The 23167-nt window shown below is 36.9% G+C and overlaps 1 protein-coding gene across 10 annotated transcripts in view; it reads right to left on the bottom strand.

Moving 5' to 3' along the window:
* Window positions 1-23167, bottom strand: part of LOC121371608 (muscleblind-like protein 1) — a 334396-nt gene that overhangs the window by 145274 nt on the left and 165955 nt on the right. For 6 of the 10 annotated variants that reach the window (XM_041497627.1, XM_041497685.1, XM_041497703.1 and 3 more), the window contains exon 1: window positions 13318-13689. The exons of 1 other annotated variant lie outside the window; for it this stretch is intronic. The gene's annotated coding sequence lies outside the window, so the exon portion shown is untranslated. Of the gene's footprint in view, window positions 1-13098; window positions 13284-13317; window positions 13690-23167 lie in introns of those variants that run through there. 3 more of the 10 variants (XM_041497712.1, XM_041497722.1, XM_041497660.1) reach the window with 3 other exon arrangements.

The following is a 23167-nucleotide window of genomic DNA, read 5'->3' as shown; positions in this document are numbered from 1 at the left end:
TAAAATAATATGCTAGACAGAATATGGCAGGCAAAATAAATTATGATCCAAAATTAATTCCTAATTACTTCACCGATGCCATTAAATAATATTTTTGTCTTTTTGTTAGCTTAACAGGTTTGCTCATATGTATTTCCAAAAATGGAAGCAGAAAAACTAGATCTTTCGGAAATAATGGGGACATATGAAAAATGGGCATGGGAAATAAGGGTAATATAGGGGTATATTAAATATCCAAATCATTATTTTATAAAAAAAAAAACCCAAAAAACCCTGAATATATATGTAACATAGAATGAAAACCACATTGGACAAAAAAATCTGGGAAAACGTTTTAGCATTATCAAAAGTAGTAATTAAGCTAAGCTTTTCATCAAAGATCAAGGAACTGAAGGATACAAAAAGTTTACAGCCAGTTAAAAAAATTCAGAATATTTTCATGAAAATTAAAAAATCTTGCAAGTGATCTCCAATGTATGTTGGAGATCTCTCATGATTGGGTCTGTTAGAAAGATTAGTCTCTTTTCAGTTCACATGAAATTTCTGCAAGTACAAAATCTCTTTAATATATAACTTTATAATATGAAGTTTGTACTAAAACAACCCACAAAAAACCCCATACAAAAAGAATAATAAAAAACCCATTAATTTTTTTTTTAATAAAATAAAATAAAATAAAGCCTCAACTTTGTGTTTGTCGAAACACCTACTCTGGTCTTAAATAACACTAAATGTAAAACAAAGTCTGCAAATACATAAAAACCAAAAGTGCTTATAGATAAATGCACTATATCCTATAAATAAATCTCATATATACATGTATATATATATATACATATATACATACATACACACACACACAGACCAGCAGTTCTTATTAGTGTAACACTAACACTGCTGGCAGACCGAGTCTCGATCAACACAATGCCCAGCACCGATATACCGTGACCCAATCGATAAACATAAGGGCAAATTGGTGACGGCCATCCACCACACAATTACCTCGATACGATCAGTACGGACATTACCTCAAACAGCTGATCAGATCGTGTTGGCCGCTTCGTTGGGCAGCCTGAAGCAAGGTGCGGTGACCACCACAAGAGATTCACACATTACCCAGACACCTACTGAGACCTTGAGGGAATTCTGTCTGTGCCTCATCAGATAATCCCCATCGCTGCCAGTGTGTATATATTATATCAGACTGGGATTTTTATGTTAATGTGTATAACCCTGCACAGGTTAATTTATCTCAGCAACAGGAGGAATACACAGAATAATGATGCACATTTTGAAAATAAATAAATAAATTTAAATATTGTAATAATATTTGATAAAAAACCCAGTTGGTTTTGCTTAACGATCGACACCATTAGAACATATTGATTTATTAATCATCGGCTATGGGATTTGGTAATTTTGATGTATAGTCTTAAAGAGGAAACCCGCTATATTTTTCCATTAGTAGCAAGGGATCTTTTATTTAACGACACCACTAGAGCACATTGATTTATTAATCATCGGCTATTGGATGTCAAACATTTGGTAATTTTGATGTATAGTGTTAGAGAGGAAACCTGCTATATTTTTTCCATTAGTATATATATAGCAAGGAATCTTTTATAAAAAAAAGAGTGTTTTGTTTAACAACACCACTAGAGCACATTGATTTATTAATCATCGGCTGTTGGATGTCAAACATTTGGTAATTTTGATGTATAGTGTTAGAGAGGAAACCTGCTACATTTTTTCATTAGGAATCTTTTATATGCACCATTCCACAGCCTTTGATATTCATGTACCAGCCGTGGCTGGAACAAGAAATGGCCCAATGGTCCCACCGATGTAATACTTAGTAAATGCACAATGTACAAACAAGAGAACCGGCTATATCAACTACAAAGGACACTATAGACATGTTTCCAAGATTTTGGGGTATGTAATTTTACCATCTGGCAGAAATGCTGTCACATTTTAAAAAAAATTTCTTTCTAATATATCCATTGATTTCCAAGATTTTAGATGTAATTTTACACTTCGTACCCTCTGGCAGAAATGCTGATTATGTCCCCTCAAATTATTTTCTGTCAAAAAGTCTGCTCGATCCGAAATACATGTGTTCCATTATTTATTTTCCGTCAGTATACAGTCTGTCCTCGACAGATAGACAGATACGTGTGGGAGGAAATGACGGTATCATCTGTGTAGAGTATGAAGTGGTTTTCCAGTGTCAAGTGCTCTAATCAGACCAAATCTCTAGCTGTACAGTCCATAGCTCGATCACAAAGCACCACACAGGGAGATGGAGATGGATAGGGAGTGGGAAAGGGAGAGGGAGAGACAGGGAGAGAGACAGAGACAGACAGACACACACCGAAAGGGAGGGAGTGAGAGACAGACACACACACACACACACAGAGCGAAAGGGAGACAGAGAGAGAAAGAGACAGAGAGACATACACATACACACACACACAGAGCGAAAAGGAGGGAGAGAGACAGACACACACAGAGCGAAAGGGAGGGAAGGAGGGAGGGAGGGAGAGAGAGAGAGAGAGAGAGAGAGAGAGAGAGAGAGAGAGAGAGAGAGAGAGAGAGACAGAGAGACAGAGAGAGAGAGAGAGAGAGAGAGAGAGAGAGAGAGAGAGAGAGAGAGAGAGAGAGAGAGAGAGAGAGAGAGAGAGAGAGACAGAGACAGAGTGACAGAGAGACAGACAGAGAGAGAGAGAGAGAGAGAGAGAGAGAGAGAGAGAGAGAGAGAGAGAGAGAGAGAGAGAGAGAGAGAGAGAGAGTGACAGAGTGACAGACAGACAGACAGACAGACAGACAGACAGACAGAGAGAGAGCAAGCTGACACCAGTTTTCCCAGTCCATTAAATAACTGTAAATGCCTTACATCACGACTACAGCACAATGATAATTGATGCTACTCATCTGTCATATGCACGCTGGTGACAAGATAAACGGCACTGGAAAATGTTACTGTGCAATATGTCATGTCTCCCATTATTTTTTTTATTTTTTTATATATTTTTTTACTATTTGGCTGGCAATGTTATGTAGCCAATGATTGACCTATAGTTAGTGTGGGAAAGACAACTCAAAGTTGGGGGTGGGGGTAGGCGGTGTGTTTTTTTAAAAGAATAATTGGGGTGGGAATTGGTGAACTGTAAAAAACAGGAAATCTAGAGGGGTCCCGGAAATTCTTGAAATCCTAGGTTAAAATCTGTGCCATCTGACACATTTTGGATGAAAGAACGATTAAAATGCGAAGAAACGCAATGTTCCATGAAAGGAAAACAGCTGATCTGAGGAGAATTCCCACCCCTGAATAATAGAAGTAACAAGTAAAACAATTTTTTTTTTGTTAAATGAAAGGAAATGAAATAAAATTAAATTAAAAACTAAAATAAAATTTCAAGAGTCTAAATTATAACTGATTATATGAGTTGTAAGCAAAACCTAGACAAAAAAAAAAAAAACTACTGTAGAAAGGGCTGTACAACCACTAAAGCATAGAAACAACCAGTGCCCCCAAGCCTGGTATATCAAAGGCCGTGGTATGTGCTGTTCTGTCTATGGGAAAGTGCATATAAAACATCCCTTGCTAGCTGCTAATAAAAAAATACAGCAGGTTCCTCTGAACACTAAGTCAGTCATACCAAATGTCTGACATCCAATAACCGATAAATTAATTAATTAATGTGCTCTAGTGGGGTCGTTAAACAAAAGAAACTTTCCTTAATTACTGAGGCAAGCTATCTAGCATATAATGTGCCTGACAGAATCGTGAGTTACTATATGAGACAAAGATGTTTCAATTTGACAAAGATGTCTCCATTTGACAAAGACATCTCAATTTGACAAAGTGTCTGGTGCTAATCCATCATGCTGGATAGCTGTGCCTGGTATCACCCGTCATCTCTGTACGTCTGTGTTAGAAAATATTAAAAGATTTAAAAATTATTTTGAACACGTCTGTTATTGTAGGAATTAAATGAAATAAAGAAATAAATGAAAATGTGTGTGCATGACAAAAATTGTATTTATTATATTTGGATTGCCATTTTCAGTTTGCTTCTTGACACATATTTTAATAATGCATATTAACAGATGTTCTAAAAGATTTATTTATTTTTCTAACACAGTATTTAAATATTTTATTTATACATGTACATACCCGTATCCTTTTCCCACTGTGACATACTGTAACAAATGATTCATACACAGTCCAGGAAGTATTTTGTTCAGTATCGTGTCATGATTCATTATTCAAGTTTTAGAGATTGCACCACAATTTTACTAACTTAAATTTTTCTTCTTCTTCTTCTTCGAATGAATAAGTTAAATAGCGGTTACTGATAAATTTTGTAATGATTTGAAAAAATTGCTAATCAAAATTTTAAAAACAAAAAATTATCTCTGCAATCATATATATATATATATGTGTGTATGTGTATATGTATATGTATATGTATATGTATACCAATAATTCCTACACAGGTTCACCAACTTAGTCATCAACACAACAACAAGAATATGAAACAAAACTATAACCAAATGTCATTCAAATCAAATACCTGTACTGCAAAAACATCTGTGTCCATTTCCCCCTGAATCAATACATAAGCTAGCCCAGACAGCAGAAGTCACCACACATAAAATGTAGCAGATGCACACAGCTAGGCACACAATGCAGAAGATGCAAATGTAACAGCAGCAGCAGCAGCAGACACAAAAGTATTGGCAGATGCAAACAAGCAAATGCGGCAGATGCGAAGAGGAATCCAATCAACTGAGAGCTCTCCCCCCCCTCTCTCTGTCTTTCTCTCCCCCTCCCTCCCTCTCTGTCTCTCTCTCACACTCTCTGTCTCTCCCTCCCTCCTCTCTCTGTCTGTCTCTCCCTCTCCCTCCCTCTCTCCCCCTCTCTCCCCCTCTCTCTCTCTCTCACACTCTCTCTCTCTCCCTCCCTCCTCTCTCACACTCTCTCTCTCTCTCTCTCTCTCTCTCTCTCTCTCTCTCTCTCTCACACTCTCTCTCTCTCTGCCGTAGCTATACACTCTTTAATTGAGCGGCTGTAATCTGTGGTGCTGTGGTGGAGCAGTTACCGTAATCCGTGCCCTTAGATAACCGGGTTACTTCGGAACATTCTTCACCCAATACGTAACCGGCTGAGCATAGACGTAAGCGCATATAAATAGTGGGGGAATTAAGAGAAAATTGTACGGTTCTGGCACACTAACACACATACACACGTCCAGACTTACTAATAATAAATACACTGTGCTGTAGGGCATGTAACTGAATGGTCTTTGAAATGGATAACTGTTGGAATTTTGAATATTACTCAGATTTATTAGAAGGTAAGCATAAATATTTTTAATAAATAAAATTTTGAATTCAAAATTGTTGCTGTTGTTTTATTATTATTTCTTCTTTTTTTGTTTTTGTTCCCCAAATGTTAACTGTTGTTGTTTTTGTTATTATAATTATTGTTTCTTCTCCCCCACCCCTACTACCACCCCCCAAAAAGTGTACAGGGGCAGGATGTAGCTCAGTGTTAGAGAGTTCACCTGAGATGAAATTAAAAAATAAAACATGAGTGTCATTGTGAATTTTTCATCATGGTATAATCTAATTCCTGTATTAATTAATTAAATTTTTTGACATAAAGGCGCCAAATTTGCAAAACCTGTTTACATGTATGTCTTTCATGCATTCAGCTACATATAGTTACAATTCATAAACACCTGTGTTTAGATCCACCACCACCGCCACCCCCACCCCAAAGCTTTTTCAAATTCAGCCCACTATGTTTCAGCAGCTATAGTTAGCCACAATAACACACACTTTTGTTTCAACCAGATTATGGGCCTACCTGGACCGAATCACGTCTTCAAACTGTCATACACGCGAGCTTTGATTTGTGAAATGAGCCGGGTTTCCTCGACTGATATGATAGTTGCGATGGTTTGTTTAAAACATTAAAAGAAAGCTGTTGCAACCACATAGTATTCGCTCAAAAAATTACAGCAGTTTATATATAGAGACACGTTCCACAGAGCAGCACATTGAACAATAAAATACAGCGAAAACCCTCTAAACCGGACACCCTTGAGATCAAGATAAATGTCCGGTATTAAGAGGGATCTGGTTTAGAGAGGATAAGTTCTGTCCTGGTTTTTAGAAAGGGACTCTGTAAAATGTCAAAGGTTTTGAGGGAATTCCAGTTTACAGAGGGTCCGGTCTTGAGGTTTCACTGTCGACGACTAACACACACACTACAGATGTGGCAACATAAAGTGATTTCATTTGATTAACAATTAAGGGCAGGACATAACCCAGTGGTAAAGGGCCTCGCCTAATGCGCAATCAGTCTAGGATTGATCCTCGTCAGTGGGCCCACTGGGCTATTTCTCGTTCCAGCCAGTGTACCGCAACTGGTATATCAAAGGCCGTGGTATGTGCTATCCTGTCTATGGGATAGTGCTTATAAAAGATCCCTTGATACTAACAAAAAAATGTAGCAGGTTTCCTCTCTAAGACTATATGTCAAAATTACCAAATGTTTGACATCCAATAGCCGATGATTAATAAATCAATATGTTCTAGTGGTGTCATTAAACAAAACAAACTTTTAACAAAAATATATTACAGATATGGCAACATAAAGTGAATTAATTTGATTAATATATATATACACACACACACACACACACACACACACACACACACACACTAGTATATAATATGCTCAGCAGTGTCACACTAAAACAAATAGTCTGCGAAGACTGAGCTGTTACAATCATTTAAACTGTGCTGGAGAGTTAATAATTATTTGGCGCGAGAGTAATTTGTGTGATAAATCAAGTGGCTAGCCATTACACACACACACACACATAGAGACGCATCATATCCTGCAGGTATGAAAGGTGTGATGGTATATCAACAGCTATTACAGTCCTAACATATGGTAATTGCTTGGCTGTAGCACACAGAATGGATCCCTATGATTAATGTCTGTCTGGCGACGCACCTTCAATATATTTTAATACACGGCTTTTTCATTCATATATATATATATATACATAATAAAAACATACAATTACTGGAACTGTTGAGCAATTACACGGGTCATATTCAAGGATGGAAAGGAGAGGCAGGCACATATATAGGAGATGGTGATGGGGGTTGAACCCCCCCCCCCCCCCTAGCATTTTTTTTTTTTAAATATATTTTTCGAAGGAGCATGACTCAAAACTCCCACCCACCACCCCTATGCTTCGCTAACCAGTCTAGACTCCACTGCAAATGGGACTTTTGATACTTAACTAGTAGTCAAGTGATGGAGTGGTGTGTGTGTGCGCGTGCGTGTGTGTGTGTGTGTGTGTGCGTGCGTGCATTGTGTGTGCGTGTACTGTGTGTGTGTGTGTATTGTGTGTGTGTGTGTATGTGTGTGTGCGTACGTGTGTGTGTGCATGAGTGTGCATGTGCACGTGCACGTGGAACATTCTATTTTGACATTCAGCATGCACCATGAATGAAAGGTGGTAAAAACCATCGCTTGAATTTGTTCAACATTTTTAATGAACAGCTTCTTTGGTATAGATCAAGTCTTAGGAAACCTGCTGCCAACACATGCACTTTCTTTATAGACAGGACAGCACATACCATGGCCTCAGATATAAAAACGATAATGCTTCCAACAGCCCAACAGACAATGAGGGGAAAACAAAAACATATGAGTAATTCCATTGATTTTATTTTTGTAACCTATGACAGTTTGAGAAAACCCCAGTAACACAATTCAGGTACAAACTTTTCCTCATCCCCTTCCTGGTTCAATTATAGAAATGACATCATCATTTCAAAGCAGGTTAGTCATGAGACTTTTTACAGTCCAGACAGAATACCACATGGCCCTGGGCAGAATCAAGAATGAGACAGTTTCTAGTTATTATTTTAAATACCGTTACAATCATCCTTCTTCTGATGTGACATTATCCATTTACAATATAGGATATATTTAAACTGTCTGGGAAATTGGTGATATCACACTAAAATATTCCACCCCCATAAACCATGCACTAATATATCCTAGATTTAACTGGTTTTGATAGATCCATCCATCCATCCATGTCTGCTAAAATAAATTGCTGTTTGATATTTTTATATGCTTGGTAAATTAATGACAGCACACTAAAATGCCCCCCCCCCCCCCCCCCATTAAACACCATTTTTCGTACCATGAACTGATTTGAAAAATTGCATAGCTCATACTTTATATTTCTATCTGCTTGTATTTTACTTCAGTAATAACAGTCACCTACTCTTAAATAACAATATCCAATAGCTGATGATTAATAAATCAATGTGCTCTAGTGATGTCATTAAACAAAACAAACTTTTTAATTTAAATGACAATTTTATCTATTAGACTAAAATGTTCTACAGATACACATATTAGATTCTAGTATAATTTTGTTTTTAATTTTAGTCGTAGCTTTACATTCTAACAACTAAAAACACATTTTACTTAAACTAAACAGAAATTAAAATATACACAGCCTTAAATAACTTTTTATATCAAGTGTTCCAGATTACGGACAAATGCATTTATCAGTGTATTAAATTAACATACGTCCCAATTCTTAAGTACACAATCCTGCAGCTGTTGTTTATAATGTACCACAAACATAATATAACTGTGATATTTATGCTATAATTAGTGACACAAATATACTGTAACCGTGACATTTATATTATAATTAGTGACAATGTCATCTCGGTTTTTTAGGTGTTACACAAACATATTTAACTGTGACATTTATATGATAATAAGTGACAATATGTCATCTGTTTTTAGGCATTACAAAAACATATTTAACTGTGACATTTATATGATAATAAGTGACAATATGTCATCTGGGTTTTTTAGGTGTTACAAAAACATATTTAACTGTGACATTTATATGATAATTAGTGACAATATGTCATCTGTTTTTAGGCATTACAAAAACATATTTAACTGTGATATTTATATTATAATTAGTGACAATATGTCATCTGTTTTTAGGTGTTACACAAACATATTCAAATGTGACATTTATAATATAATTAGTGACAATATGTCATCTGTGGTTTTTAGGTGTCATACAAACAACCTGTAAGGTTGTGACATTTACATTATAATTAGTAACAATATGTCATCTGGTTTTTAGGTGTTATACAGAAACATACTGTGTGACATTTAGATTACGATTAGTGACAATGTGTCATCTGGTGGGTTTAGGTGTCACACAAACAAACATCTTGTAACCGTGACATTTATATTATAATTAGTGACAATATGTCATCTGTGGTTTTTAGGTGTCACACACAAATATACTGTAAACTCTGTAACAGTTATACTATGATTGGTGACAACATGTCATCTGGGTTTTAGATATCATGCATAAATATACTGTGACTGACATTTACATTAAGATTAGTGACAATGCATCATCGGTATATATTAAGTGTCACACAATATACTGTAACTGTGAAGTTTTAAAAATTATTAGTGACAATATTTCATCTTGTACAGATTTCTATAAACATAAAAAAAATAAAACTGCCCATTATATATATATATATATATAACTCCATTAACAATGTGAAAAAGAAAGAATAAAAATAAAAAATAAATTATAAACGTGATAAAAAATACATTATAATTTTGATTCCTTTCTGATACAAAACTCGATGATCACAAAGGATGTTTTTCCCAGGTCTCCAGTCCCGGCAGCTGCCAGCGTACACCAATGACTGACAGGCACGGAATTACACAAACGAAGAAAAAACTGACACGGGAGAACAATACGAAATGGAAAACTCGATACAATACTTTGACCCAAGACAGTCAGTCTTGACTGTAGCTAGGTGAGTTTGGCACAGGAGAGACTCACACACTCAGCTGAATTAATACCTGACCAAAGACATTGCAAAGGTGACCACAGGTAACGGCCACATTTTGGTGTAATGACACAGATAATAGGAAAGAAAGGAATATTTTCTTATGGACACCCCAGCACATTAAAAAAGATTCCGGCTATTTGGTATTTAACATATGGTTAGTTCAACACAGGCAGCTGAATACCTGACCAAAGACATTGCAAAGGTGACCACATGTAGCGACCACATCTTGGTGTAATGACACAGATAATAGGAAAGAAAGGAATATTTTCTTATGGACACCCCAGCACATTAAAAAAGATTCCGGCTATTTAGTATTTAACATATGGACATTTTGACGCACGCACACAGCTGAATTAATACCTGACCAAAGACACTGCAAAGGTGACCACAAGTAACGATCAAATCTTCATAAATAACATGGATACTAGCAAAGAAAAGAATATTTTGTTAATGCCACCCCAGCACATTAAAAAAGATTCCGGCTAGTTGGTATTTAACATATGGATATTCTGACACAGACAGGTGAATACCTGACCAAGACATTGCAAAGGTGACCACAAGTAACGACCACATCTTAGTAGAATGACACAGATTATTGGAATATTTTGTTAATGACACCCCAGCACATTAAAAAAGATTCCGGCTATTTGGTATTTAACATATGGATATTTCGACACAAGCAGCTGAATTAATACCTGACCAAAGACATTGCAAAGATGACCACAAGTAACAACCACATCTTGGTATAATGACACGGATAATAGGAAAAAAAAGGAATATTTGTTTAATGACACCCCAGCACATTAAAAAAGATTCCGGCTATTTAGTATTTAACATATGGATATTCTGACACAGGCAGGTGAATACCTGACCAAAGACATTGCAAAGACGACTACAACTAACGACCACATCTTGGTATAATGACATGGATAATAGGGAAGAAAGGAATATTTAATGACACCCCAGCACATTAAACTAAAATTCCAGCTATTTGGTATTTAACATATGGTTATTTCGACACAGGCAGCTGAATACCTGACCAAAAACATTGCAAAGGTGACCACAGGTAACGAGCACATCTTAGTATGACGTTGATAAAGCAAAGGAATATCTGTTTAATGACACCCCAGCACATGTTTTTGCCTTTTGATGTCTAACATATATGATTATTGCAACATTTGGTTGACAAGAAAAGGCTGATGTCACCGTTTAAGCCACTCCTACTCGGAAAGTAGCAAGAGGTTGTTTATATGCCTTTTATATAGTTTAAAGTTTGTTTTGTTTAACGACACCATTAGAGCACACTTTTATATACAGAGTGAGTCAGGACAGTATAGAATTAGGGGACTTTTTTTTCTTGTTAGGATACTGCCAGAATCGTAAAAATAATTTAATATAGATATTTGACAATTCCGTCTCATCTTATGTTTTAGACTATAAATCTGGGAAGCACAGAATCTTGATACATTCGCATTCTGGTACATACCAAACTTTTGATATACCAGTCAAGATGACATTTTATATAGTTACGATGTTGAAATAACTCGAATCCTTAAGAGGGTGATTGATCCTGGGATCCTTCACATTTGGGGCGAACACTCTAATACCGAGCTAAATTTCCCATCCCCACAAGATTATACAAAGGTGATCACAAATAACAACCACACGTTAATAAAAACCACAGTTTACTGTGACACAGTTAAAATAGAGACTTTGACAGCTAGTAATTCAGGCAGTGCTCCACAACTGGTGTAACAAAGGCCGTGGTATGTACTATCCTGTCTCTGGGATGGTGCATATAAAAGATCCCTTGCTGCTAATCGAAAAGAGTGGCCTATGAATTGGCGACAGCGGTTTTTCTCTCTCATTATCTGTGTGTGGTTCTTAACCATATGTCTGACGCCATATAACCGTAAATAAAATGTGTTCAGTGCGTCATCAAATAAACCACTTCCTTCCTTCTGACAGCTAGTAAATGCTTGTAATACTCTATTGTATGTACGCTACTCTGTCAGTTTGCCACTATATAATCCAGTTTGCCACTATATAATCCTGTTCAAGTCTGCTATGCTACAGTTACACTACCACCCCACTTAAGGGATGGGATGTAATTCAACTGGTGATTGAGGTGCTTGGGTGGATGGATCGAATCCCCAAGGTGGACTCATTCTCAAATTTAATTTTTTTTCTCCTACTAATCAATGTCCCATAACTAGTATATCAAAGGCTGTGATATGTGCTGTCCTGTTGTGGGAAAGTATATGTAAAATAGGCCTATGTTATGCTACTAATAGAAAATTTAGCATATTTCCTATGAAGATTGTGTCCTAGAATGAACAAATGTTTGACATTGAATAGTCGATGATTAATTAATAAATGTGCTCTAGAGGTGTCGTTAAAACAAACCGTAACTCTGCCCATGACAAGCATGCTTAAACAAAGCCAACTTGCTCTGATTTCTGGGTAGTAAATTAAATCTTTACCTAACCTTACCGTAAATAAATAAATGCTTCGTTATTCAATTATGTATACATTCATAAATGCTCCATACACATATATTTATATTCTGATATATTTTTCAAATACTCACAAGCTGATATATATATATATATATATATTTCAAATACTCACAAGCTGATATGTACATTTCAAATACTCACAAGCTGATACATACATTTTTCAAATATTCACAAGCTGATATATACATTTTTCAAATACTCACAAGCTGATATATACATTTTTCAAATACTCACAAGCTGATATCTACATTTTTCTAATACTCACAAGCTGATATATATACATTTTTCAAATACTCACAAGCTGATATACATTTCAGATACTTACAGGCTTGAGAACCACGTATGTTTGTACACAAACATCCACAGAGAATGAATGTATATTCCAGGGGAAAAAACAAATAGAGAACCGACCGACGTAACAATAAATATCCACAAGGTTGAGAATTCAGACCAGTGAGATAATAACTGTGGAGAGGTTTAGAATTCAGACCGTGAGATAACTGCAAGAGGTTACCTTTAACAACAGAGTGAGATATCAGCGAGAGGTTACCTTTAACAACAGAGCGAGATAACTGCGAGAGATTACCTTCAACAACAGAGTGAGATAACTGCGAGAGGTTACCTTTAACAACAGAACGAAACTCTCTATATTTCTCTCGCTCTCTCTCTATTCTCTTTTTCTCCCTCGATGGCCTCACATGACCCGACTCCTATACATAACAACACAGATGGGCCGGCAGGCAGACACCAGATCCTAACACACACACATAACACAGCGGCAGGCTTGCCTTCTCCCAATAGGTGCGCAAATATGTAGGTCAGACCAGACAAGCATACTTACAGGTCCATCGTTGTCAAGCGAGCCTCTACGTCCTCTGTCGATGTCATGTACAGCTGGCTAGCACTGGCTGGCTGGCGTTGCTGTGGCCGTGGTAGTAGTGGTAACGAAGTCTCCCCGGCACAGGTCGGCTGGCTTATACCGACAGTGTATGTTGTTGTTACTGTTATTGTTGTTGTGGTGGTGGCTGTTGTTGTTGTGTTGTGAGAGGCTGGCAGGCGGTTGGTTTTGTGACTAGTGGAGCAAAAGTGAAGCTAGCAGACAGAGACGGCAGGCAAAGCGTGTACCGATGTGAATCACCAGACACCACGTCACGTGCTATTATTAGAGCTTTCTCTTATTGGCTCACAGAGAAAGAGATCTCTTCGATCTTTGTTGGCAATTCTAACAATCCACAATGATATTTAAAAAAAAATAAAAAAAATATTCAAAATAAAAACTTTTACTGCAAGTCATATAGATAAATTTGAAATGTTTTTTTACCCAATACGGAAACAAAACATTTTTTTGTTTTTTGTTTGTTATTAAAAATATTGGTGATAAACTTGCATTATTGCTGAAGTTATTAAAATAGTATTACTGACTTTCAAAAAGAAACAAAGAATACCAGAGATAGAGATATTAATGAACCAATTAAAAAAAAATTTTTTTTTTATTGGACTTTCAAAAAGAAACAAAGAATACTAGTTAGAAATATTAATGAACCAATTTTTTTTTATTTTTTTTTTATTTTTTTTTTATTGCGGGGTGTGTGTGTGTGTGTGTGTGTGTCAACATTTACTTGTACATTTTGATTTTAATTACAATTTTTTAAATATGTATTATAAACATTTTTGCAGGGTTTAAGCACACCAAAAACTATTGTTTGCAATTTGGCAATTTGACTTTCATAATGTGCAGTCAAATCCTATTTTCTTAACCTAATGAAATATTTAGGAGATAAACAGTACTCTGATTTCATTTCTGAGGTAGGTTATCGTGGATTTATCACTATCAAATGACCTTTAAAATTAAATGTGTTAGCATGAGGTTTTAAGTGTAACATTTAGCAGTGTTAAATCCACAATAATTTACCTCAAAAACAAAATAAGATTATATTTATTTCCGTTCTACCATAGCTATAAAACATGTTAAAAGTTCAAAATATTCTGTCATTTCTTTCATTTTGGAAGACAAAAAATTCAGAAACTTATAAAAGTAGAAAATATTATGTAAATATTATTTCACTGTGGCCGATCAGAACTGAGTATTTTTCAATCATGGTAGAATGTAAAATAAAAGACTCGTTAAACAGAATAATTAATACAATTAAATTCAAGATGAATGTATTATGAAATACATTCGTCAAACTGAACATCCAAGTGGTTCACTGGCTGGAATGAGAAATTGCCCACTGTATTTTAACGATAAAAAAAGAAAACGTTTCTTTTGTTTAATGACACCACTAGAGCACAATGATTTATTAATCATCGGCTATTGGATGTCAAACATTTGGTAATTTTGACATATAGTATTAGAAAGAAATTCCACTACGTTTTTCAATTAGTAGCCAGGGATTTTTTTTATATGCACCATCCCACAGACAGGATTGGCACATACCATGGCCTTTGGTATACCAGAAGTGGGGCACTGGCTAGAATGAGAAATAGCCCAATGGGTCCACCAACAGGGATTGATCCTAGACTGACTGCGCATCATGCGAGCTCTTTACTACTGGGATACATCCCACTCCGACTGGCTGGAATAAGAAATATCCCACTGTATTTTACAGATATGGGCAATTTGGCAAATAGCTCAACTGGTTTTATTGTGCCATATTTGATGTCTTATATTTTAAGGAGCTTGTCCATTAAGTAAGCACATTCCAGCTTTTTAGCTTTTGACATGTAGCTTTTGTACTCTTATCAGTGCCTCCTAAATCAAGTTATATATGTGTATGTATATATTTAGAGGAATAGGGGTGGAAAATTCCCCTTGATTATGTCAAATACAGGGTTAAAAATATCTTAATAAAATTAAGTTTAAGCTATAAAAAAACCTCTGTTCAATAATACAGAAATGAAAACCCACCACAGTCAATATTCACAATCCATATTTCGATACATAAAGAAACATATGGCTGAACCATGATAGAAGAAAAATACTTTATCGATTGCGCATAGGTATGCATCGAGCTACATACTTCTGCCTGCAAACGTGATAATGGTTAGAGTGCACAGTCATGTCACAGACGAGGTCAAGGGTCATACATCATGTCATAATAGGAAGGTGTCTGCACTCTCGATCTCAGGGTTTGCTTTTCACCGGTGTTAACATGCAGAAATCCAATACTGGTTTATTCTTAAGTATAGTCTTCGAAAAGTCCATATGTCACAAACAAGATACTGGTATTTTTTCTGGGGTAGGTTTGTTTGTTTTGTTTAACAACACTACTAAAGCACATTGATTATTAATCATCAGCTATTGGATGTCAAACATTTGCTAATTTTGATATGGGGTCTAAGAGAAGAAACCCGCTACATTTTTTCATTAGTAGCAAGGGATCTGTTATACGCACCATCCCAGACAGGATAGCACATACCACAGCCTTTGATAAACCAGTCTTGGTGCACTAGCTGGAACGAGAAATAGCCCAATGGGCCCAGTGATGGGGATCGATCCCAAATCGACCGCGCGTCAAGCGAGCGCTTTACCACTGGGCTACGTCCCGCCCCCTTTCTGGGGTGGGATGTGGCTCGGTGGTATAGCCCTTGTCTGAAGTATCACGGCTCATAGGATCGACTGCCCTTTGTGGATCCATCTGGGCCCACTAGTTCATTACTCAGAGTAAGTGTCAAAAGAACTAAACACTATTAAGCCATAGTATAAAACACACATTCCTTTCCTTTAATATTTTCCTGTTTTGATAGCATACGGAAACGGGAATATCAACTTCCACATCCTCGGTCTGATAATATTCATTCAACACGTTTATTTTGTTTCACATTTCCATATCTCTTTATACATATATTTCATCTGACATACTGCATGCCTTAATTATTACCCACCTGGTGTCCACTTGCATGTGTTGTACAAATATCATATACCACTAGGTGTATATCAGAAGTTAAATTTTTTTTGATTGGTTAACAGGGAACTCAAACTATTTTGACTGGTTGGACAATGACCTACTAGCCCAATTGTTTTTGTTTTTTTAAATTATTTATTTAGCAATAGCAATGTAACATAAAACTCACTTTTGTACCTGTAAATAATTTTTATTTTTAATTTTCATAAAAGACATGCAATATGAATCTTGGTTTTAAATAACTAATGGAAACGTGACAAACTCTTTCACAAAGCAGTGACAAATGATCAAACTGTAGTTGACACGTTTGTGATATTAGAGAAGGGAAGGAAGGAAATGTTTTATTTGACGATGCACTCAACATATTTTATTTACGGTTATATGGCGTCGGACATATGGTTAAGGACCACACAGGTATTGAAGGAGAAAACCCGCTGTCGCCACTTCATGGGCTACTCTTTTCGATTGGCAGCAAAGGATCTATTATATGCACCATCCCATAGACAAGATAGCACATACCACGACCTTTGATGTACGTCGTGGTGCACTGGCTGGAGCGACAAATAGCCCAATGGGCCCACTGACGGGGATCGATCCCAAACTGACCGCGCATCAAGCGAGTGCTTTACTACTGGGCTATGTCTCGTCCCCATTAGAGAAGGGATGTGTGGCATTATCAGTATACTGATACAAACTTTGTTTTAATGACACCACCGTCAAACATTTGCTAATTCTGACATATAGTCTTAGAGAGGAAACCTGCTACATGTTTTCCATTAGGTCAGGTCAGGTCAGAGTGTTTAATGTGCACATTCAGAACAAGCTGTTGTAGCACACGCCTGTCCTGGGCACAGGTGCCGACCTCGGCTGGCTCCTCTGTCCAGGACAGGACGATGTTTTCATCAATAGCAAGGGATCTTTTATATGCACCATCCCATAGCACATACCATGGCCTTTGATGTACCAATCGTGGTGCACTGGCTGTGACGAAAAATAGCCCAATGGGTCCACTGACAGGTATCGATCCCAGACCGACCATGTATCAAGCGAGCATTTTACCACTGGGATACGTCCTGTCCCTGGTATACCGATACATTATGATTCAAAGAGGAAGCAAGACATATTACGGTACATCCTACCTGTACCGGTACACTCAGTACTTTCCATATTTCAAGTTGTTGTTAGTTGGAAACCCCGATCTTTTAGATTCAGCTATGCTCAACGATGAACAGTGGTGTAGGAAGGTGCCAAAAAGTGGTGGTGGTGGTGGTGGGGGGGGGGGGCACACTTTTATATTTACACCATTATAAAGCAAATATAAAGCAAAATACGCCAGTGCTGAAGAAGGGCCTGACATTATTAGCTAAGCTTTAGTACACCTCTTCTTATCTTTTACTTATTTTCGTGCTTATATCCAATTAAGGTTCAAGCACGCTGTCCTGGACACACATCTCAGCTATCTGGGCTGTCTGTCCAAGAGAGTGGGTTAGTTGTTAGTTGGTTAGTGGTCAGCGAGACAGAAGAGGGTGTACAGTGGTCTTACACCTACCCATTGAGTCGTTAAAACTCGGCTCTGGGTGGGATATCAAAGGCCATGGTATGTGCTATCCTGTGTGTGTGCGGGATGGTGCATATAAAAGATCCCTTGCTAATAATAGTTTTTAAAAACGTAGCGAGTTCACTCTATAAGACTATATGTCAAAACTACCAAATGTCTGACATCCAAAAGCCTAGCTATGATTAATAAATCAAGGTGCTCTTATGGTGTCATTAAACAAACAAACAAACAAACAAAAATCCATAATGTCGGTTGATGGTGCTGTAAATAATATATGATGATATGCATCTTGATACAGGACATCAATATTGTGGAATATTGCTCTACAAGAACATCTCAGAATATCCATCCCAAACAGAACCAGCAATGTAAAAAAAAACCACCAAAACTCCACATATATACATGTATCCAAAATAATCAATTAAAAGAATTTTCTTTAAAAACAAATATTGTATTCTTTATAAATGGGTAATATATGGAGGATAATAAACAAGTTACCAGTTATTATCAAATTTATGTCCCGAGTGAAATAATTTTCACTTGTCACTCGCCATATAACCGTAAATAAAATGTGTTGAGTGTGTCGTTAAATAAACCTTTTCTTTCCTGAAAATTATTTCACGAGGGACATAAATTTAATAATAACTGGTACCAAGTTTGTTATTCTATTTATTACCCCAGCTATTTGGGGTTTGTTTAAAAGCCTTTACTTTCGATATAGCCTACATCGGCTACACGTCAATGTACATAGAAATGACATAAACTACTTTACTTTTCTGGGTATTGCTTTAACTTTGTATTTATTCACAGTCTACAGATAAAACCCAAAGTTCTATATATTCTGTTAAAAAAAAAAAAAAAAATTAATTGCATTAAACTACCATTTTATTACAAGTTTAACACTAAAACCAGAAAGACGTAACCACAAACGCTTTAAACTATGTGACGTCATTGTGTTTGCTTTGCCAAATCGTGATGACGTCATATTTTGTACCGACAAGGTGGCTGGTTTGTTGGCGTCAAATCGTCCAATAGTAGTGTACGTTAAACCAATGCACGATAATTTGAGAAATTATGATTTTTATTTTCCCCGTTATGAGTGTCTGCTGGGGTAATAAATATAAGATATGCCACACTTGATTTCGTTAAAACATTATTTTTCAAAAACTTACGAAGTAAACCAAAGTAGCTGACCTGAAATCTGTTCAGCCAGATACTTTGAAAGTTCACTTGTTTTGTAAAACTATCTAACGACAAGTTATAGTTATTCCATATTTACTTTAGGCCACCTTTAACAAATACGCTGTTTGATGTATCACCCGAGCTGACTCATAAAATATACCCACTTCCCTTTAAAACCATTATTTCACAGGTAGGGGATAAACACTGAGTTACCAATTATTGTCAAGTCTATTTGAAGTGAATTAATTTTGAAGTAAATAAACATTACACTATAATGCTATGACATATTTTCTTCTTCAACTAGTATCACTAGGAAAAAAGGATGGATGGATGGATGGATGGAAGGATGGATGGATGGATGGTTGTTAGATGGATGGATGGATATATGGATGGATGGATGGATGGATGGATGGATGTATGGATGTGTGTGTGTGTCGGGGTGGGGGGTGGATTGATGGATGGATGGATATATGGATGGATTGATGGATAAATGGATGGATGGATGGATGGATGGATGGATGAATGAATGAATGAATGAATGAATGAATGAATGGATTGATGGATGGATTGATGGATAAATGGATGGATGGATGGATGGATGGATGGATGGATGGATGGATGAATGAATGAATGAATGAATGAATGAATGAATGGATGGATGGATGGGTGGATGGATGGGTGGATGGATTATTGGATGGATGGATAGAAGGAAAGATGGATGGATGGTTGTTAGATGGATGGATGGATATATGGATGGATGGATGGCTAGTTGACTGATTAGATGGATGGATGGGTGGATGAAAAAATAGACGTTAACTTTTCCATCTAGGAGCCAGATGGCACCTACCTCAATTATTTTATATTGATAGTGAACTGTTTTAGCCGCAATGGTATGTGGACGGATGAATGAATGGATGGATGGATGGATGGATGGATGAACAGACAATAGATCGACAGATAGGTTAAAGAGAGAGAGAAGGCAGACCAAGGGATGCATGGGTGGATGACATATTGAAGAGACAGATGTTAAACAATTTTTTTTACTAATACTCATTAAGTTTCACTACACCAGTTTTCATTAAATAATGCCAACACTCTTACAACAGATACTTCTACCATCCCAACACGATTTCACTCCTCATGGATGGATGGATGGATGAACAGACAATAGATAACACCAACACTCTTACAACAGATACCCCTACCATCCCAACACGATTTCACTCTTCATTTAAAATCTCAAGGCTGAAAAACGAATCACAAACATACCTCTCTTCTGTTTTTGTTTTCCCCAACTGATTTTCAAACGACAGAGATCAGATCTGCATTTACGCACGTGCTTTACGAGGACCGGTCACACGCATTTGACACCATGCAGCTCCGCATTTGTTTAGCGCGGATATTGAAACTTAGCCTTCAGATCAATCGAGCAATGAATCACAAAACCACGACATGACTCAATGTCTGCTAGACACACTACAGCAGATGCAAGTAAGAAAGAAAGAAAGAACAGAAAAAAAAACAGAAAAAAAAAAAAAATATTAAAAAATAAAATCCACCACATAATATATTCCGAAAAAAATGTAACTCTGATGAGGTCATCTTGTTTACATGTTGTTCTGGTTCATTGGGTAATCCAGGAATGATGATGTTTGTAGGGTAGGGGTTCGATGTGGGGAAATGGAAGGGTTGTGCAATTGTTTTTCATTATCTGCAATCTACAGTGTAAATGGAAAATAAGTAAGTAAAAAGAAAGAAAGAAAAAAAGAAAAAAAGAAAAAAGAAAAAAAGAAAGAAAGAATAAAAGAAGATTGATGTGGGGAAAGAAAGAAATGTTTTATTTAACGACGCATTCAACACATTTTATTTACGGTTATATGGCGTCAGACACATGGTTAAGGACCACACAGATTTGGAGAGGAAACCCACTGTCACCACATAGGCTACTCTTTTTACGACAGGCAGCAAGGGATCTTTTATTTGCGCTTCCCACAGGCAGGATAACACAAACCATGGCCTTTGTTGAACCAGTTATGGATCACTGGTAGGTGCAAGTGGTTTACACCTACCCATTGAGCCATGCGGAGCACTCACTCAGGGTTTGGAGTCGGTATCTGGATTAAAAAACCCATGCCTCGACTGGGATCCGAACCCAGTACCTACCAGCCTGTAGACCGACGGCCTGCCACGACGCCACCGAGACCGGTTTGATGTGGGGAATGCAGAGGGGTTGTGGAATTGTATTTTAATATCCTCAATCTAGAGTAAATGAACAATAATTAAGTTGTAGATACATGTAAGTAAGACAGAAAGAAAGAATGGAGAGGGGTTGTGCATTTTTCATATTTTTGTCATTTGAATAAAGTTACAATTGAGTGAAACATGAGTCTGTGACTTTTAAATGGTGAAATACCCTCTAAAAATAGACTAAAACTCGACTCCATAACTGTTACTTCTCAGACGCATGTGCGTTTTTAAAAATATGAGAAATGCATTTTGTGATATTAAAAACACCAGGATAACCAAAAACACTTTGAATGTACAGAAATGGATAATCTAAACAATAAAATCTAAGTAAAGTATAATTTCATTTATCAAAAACGGCTCCAATAGTAAAAAATATGCCTTAGTGTTTAAAAACTAGGGTATGTCCCTTCAATTACCATGTCAATTAAAAAAAAAAACTGTAATAGTACCAGCCTCGGTGGTGTCGTGGTTAAACCATTGGACTGATAGGTACTGGGTTCGCAGCTTGGTACCGCCTCCCACCCAGAGTGAGTTTTAACGACTCAATGGGTAGGTGTAAGACCACTATACACCTTCTTCTCTCTCACTAACCACTAACCCACTGTCCTGGACAGACAGCCCGGATAGATGAGGTGTGTGCCCAGGACACTGTACTTAAACCTTAATTGGATATAAGCATGAAAATAAGTTGAATTGAATTGAAGTTTTTAAAAGTACTACCAAAGGATTAAAGGTCAATTCTCAGTATGGATATATATATATATATATATATATATATATATATATATATATATATATATATATATATATATATATATATCTTAAACGGCTCCCCATTTTCCATCATTCATTTCAATTCAACTTATTTTCATTCTTATATCGAATTAAGGTTCAAACACGCTGTCCTGGACACACACCTCAGTTATCTGGGCTGTCTGTCCAGGACAGTGGGTTAGTGGTTAGTTGTTAGCTGTTAGTTGTTAGTGGTTACTTGTTAGTTGTTAGTTGTTAGTGGTTAGTGGTTAGTTAGTTAGTGGTTAGTTGTTAGTGAGAGAGAAGTCAGTGTGGTGGCCCTTACACCTATAAATGAGTTGTTAAAACTCGGCTCTGGGTGGGAGCCGGTACCGGGCTGCGAACCCAGTACCTACCAGTCCGATGGCTTAACCACAACACCACCGAGGCCATCAAGCATGCCAATTAATCATTTCCTTCTATTTTTGTTTTTTCATGGTGTTTTTCCCATTCAATAGTGGCAAATACACTGCACACAAACACTAGTATTTCTCTTAAGAAGTTTTTGTTTAACGATATCATGAGATCACATTGATTTAGTCATCAGCTATTGGATGTCAAATATTTGGTAATTTTGACATTATAGTCTTAAGAGTTGAAACCCGCTATACTTTTCCATTAGTAGCAAGGGATCTTTTTTATGCACCATTTCACGGACATACCATGGCCTTTGATATGCCAGTCATGGTGCACTGGCTGGAATGAGAAATAGCCCAATGGGCAAACCAACAGGGATCGACCCTAGACCGACCGCGCATTAGGCGAGCATTCTACCACTGGGCTATATCCCACCCTATTTCTGTCAAGAGTATTCACATTTGTAAGCACTTTACCACTGAGCTCTGTCACATCCCCCCTCACGATTGAACCCATGGCCCGTCACATCTCAGGAGCAACCGTTTTACCACTGAGCTATATCCCAACCACTCCCAAATGCATTGGAAGAAAGTTCACTAGCAAAAAAAAAAAAACCACGAAAAAAGAAGAAGAAGAAAACGATTGACAAA

This window comes from Gigantopelta aegis, chromosome 1 (genome assembly GCF_016097555.1).
Source record: "Gigantopelta aegis isolate Gae_Host chromosome 1, Gae_host_genome, whole genome shotgun sequence".
Taxonomy (NCBI): Eukaryota; Metazoa; Mollusca; class Gastropoda; order Neomphalida; family Peltospiridae; genus Gigantopelta; species Gigantopelta aegis.
This window is presented reverse-complemented; position numbering and strand designations above follow the sequence as displayed.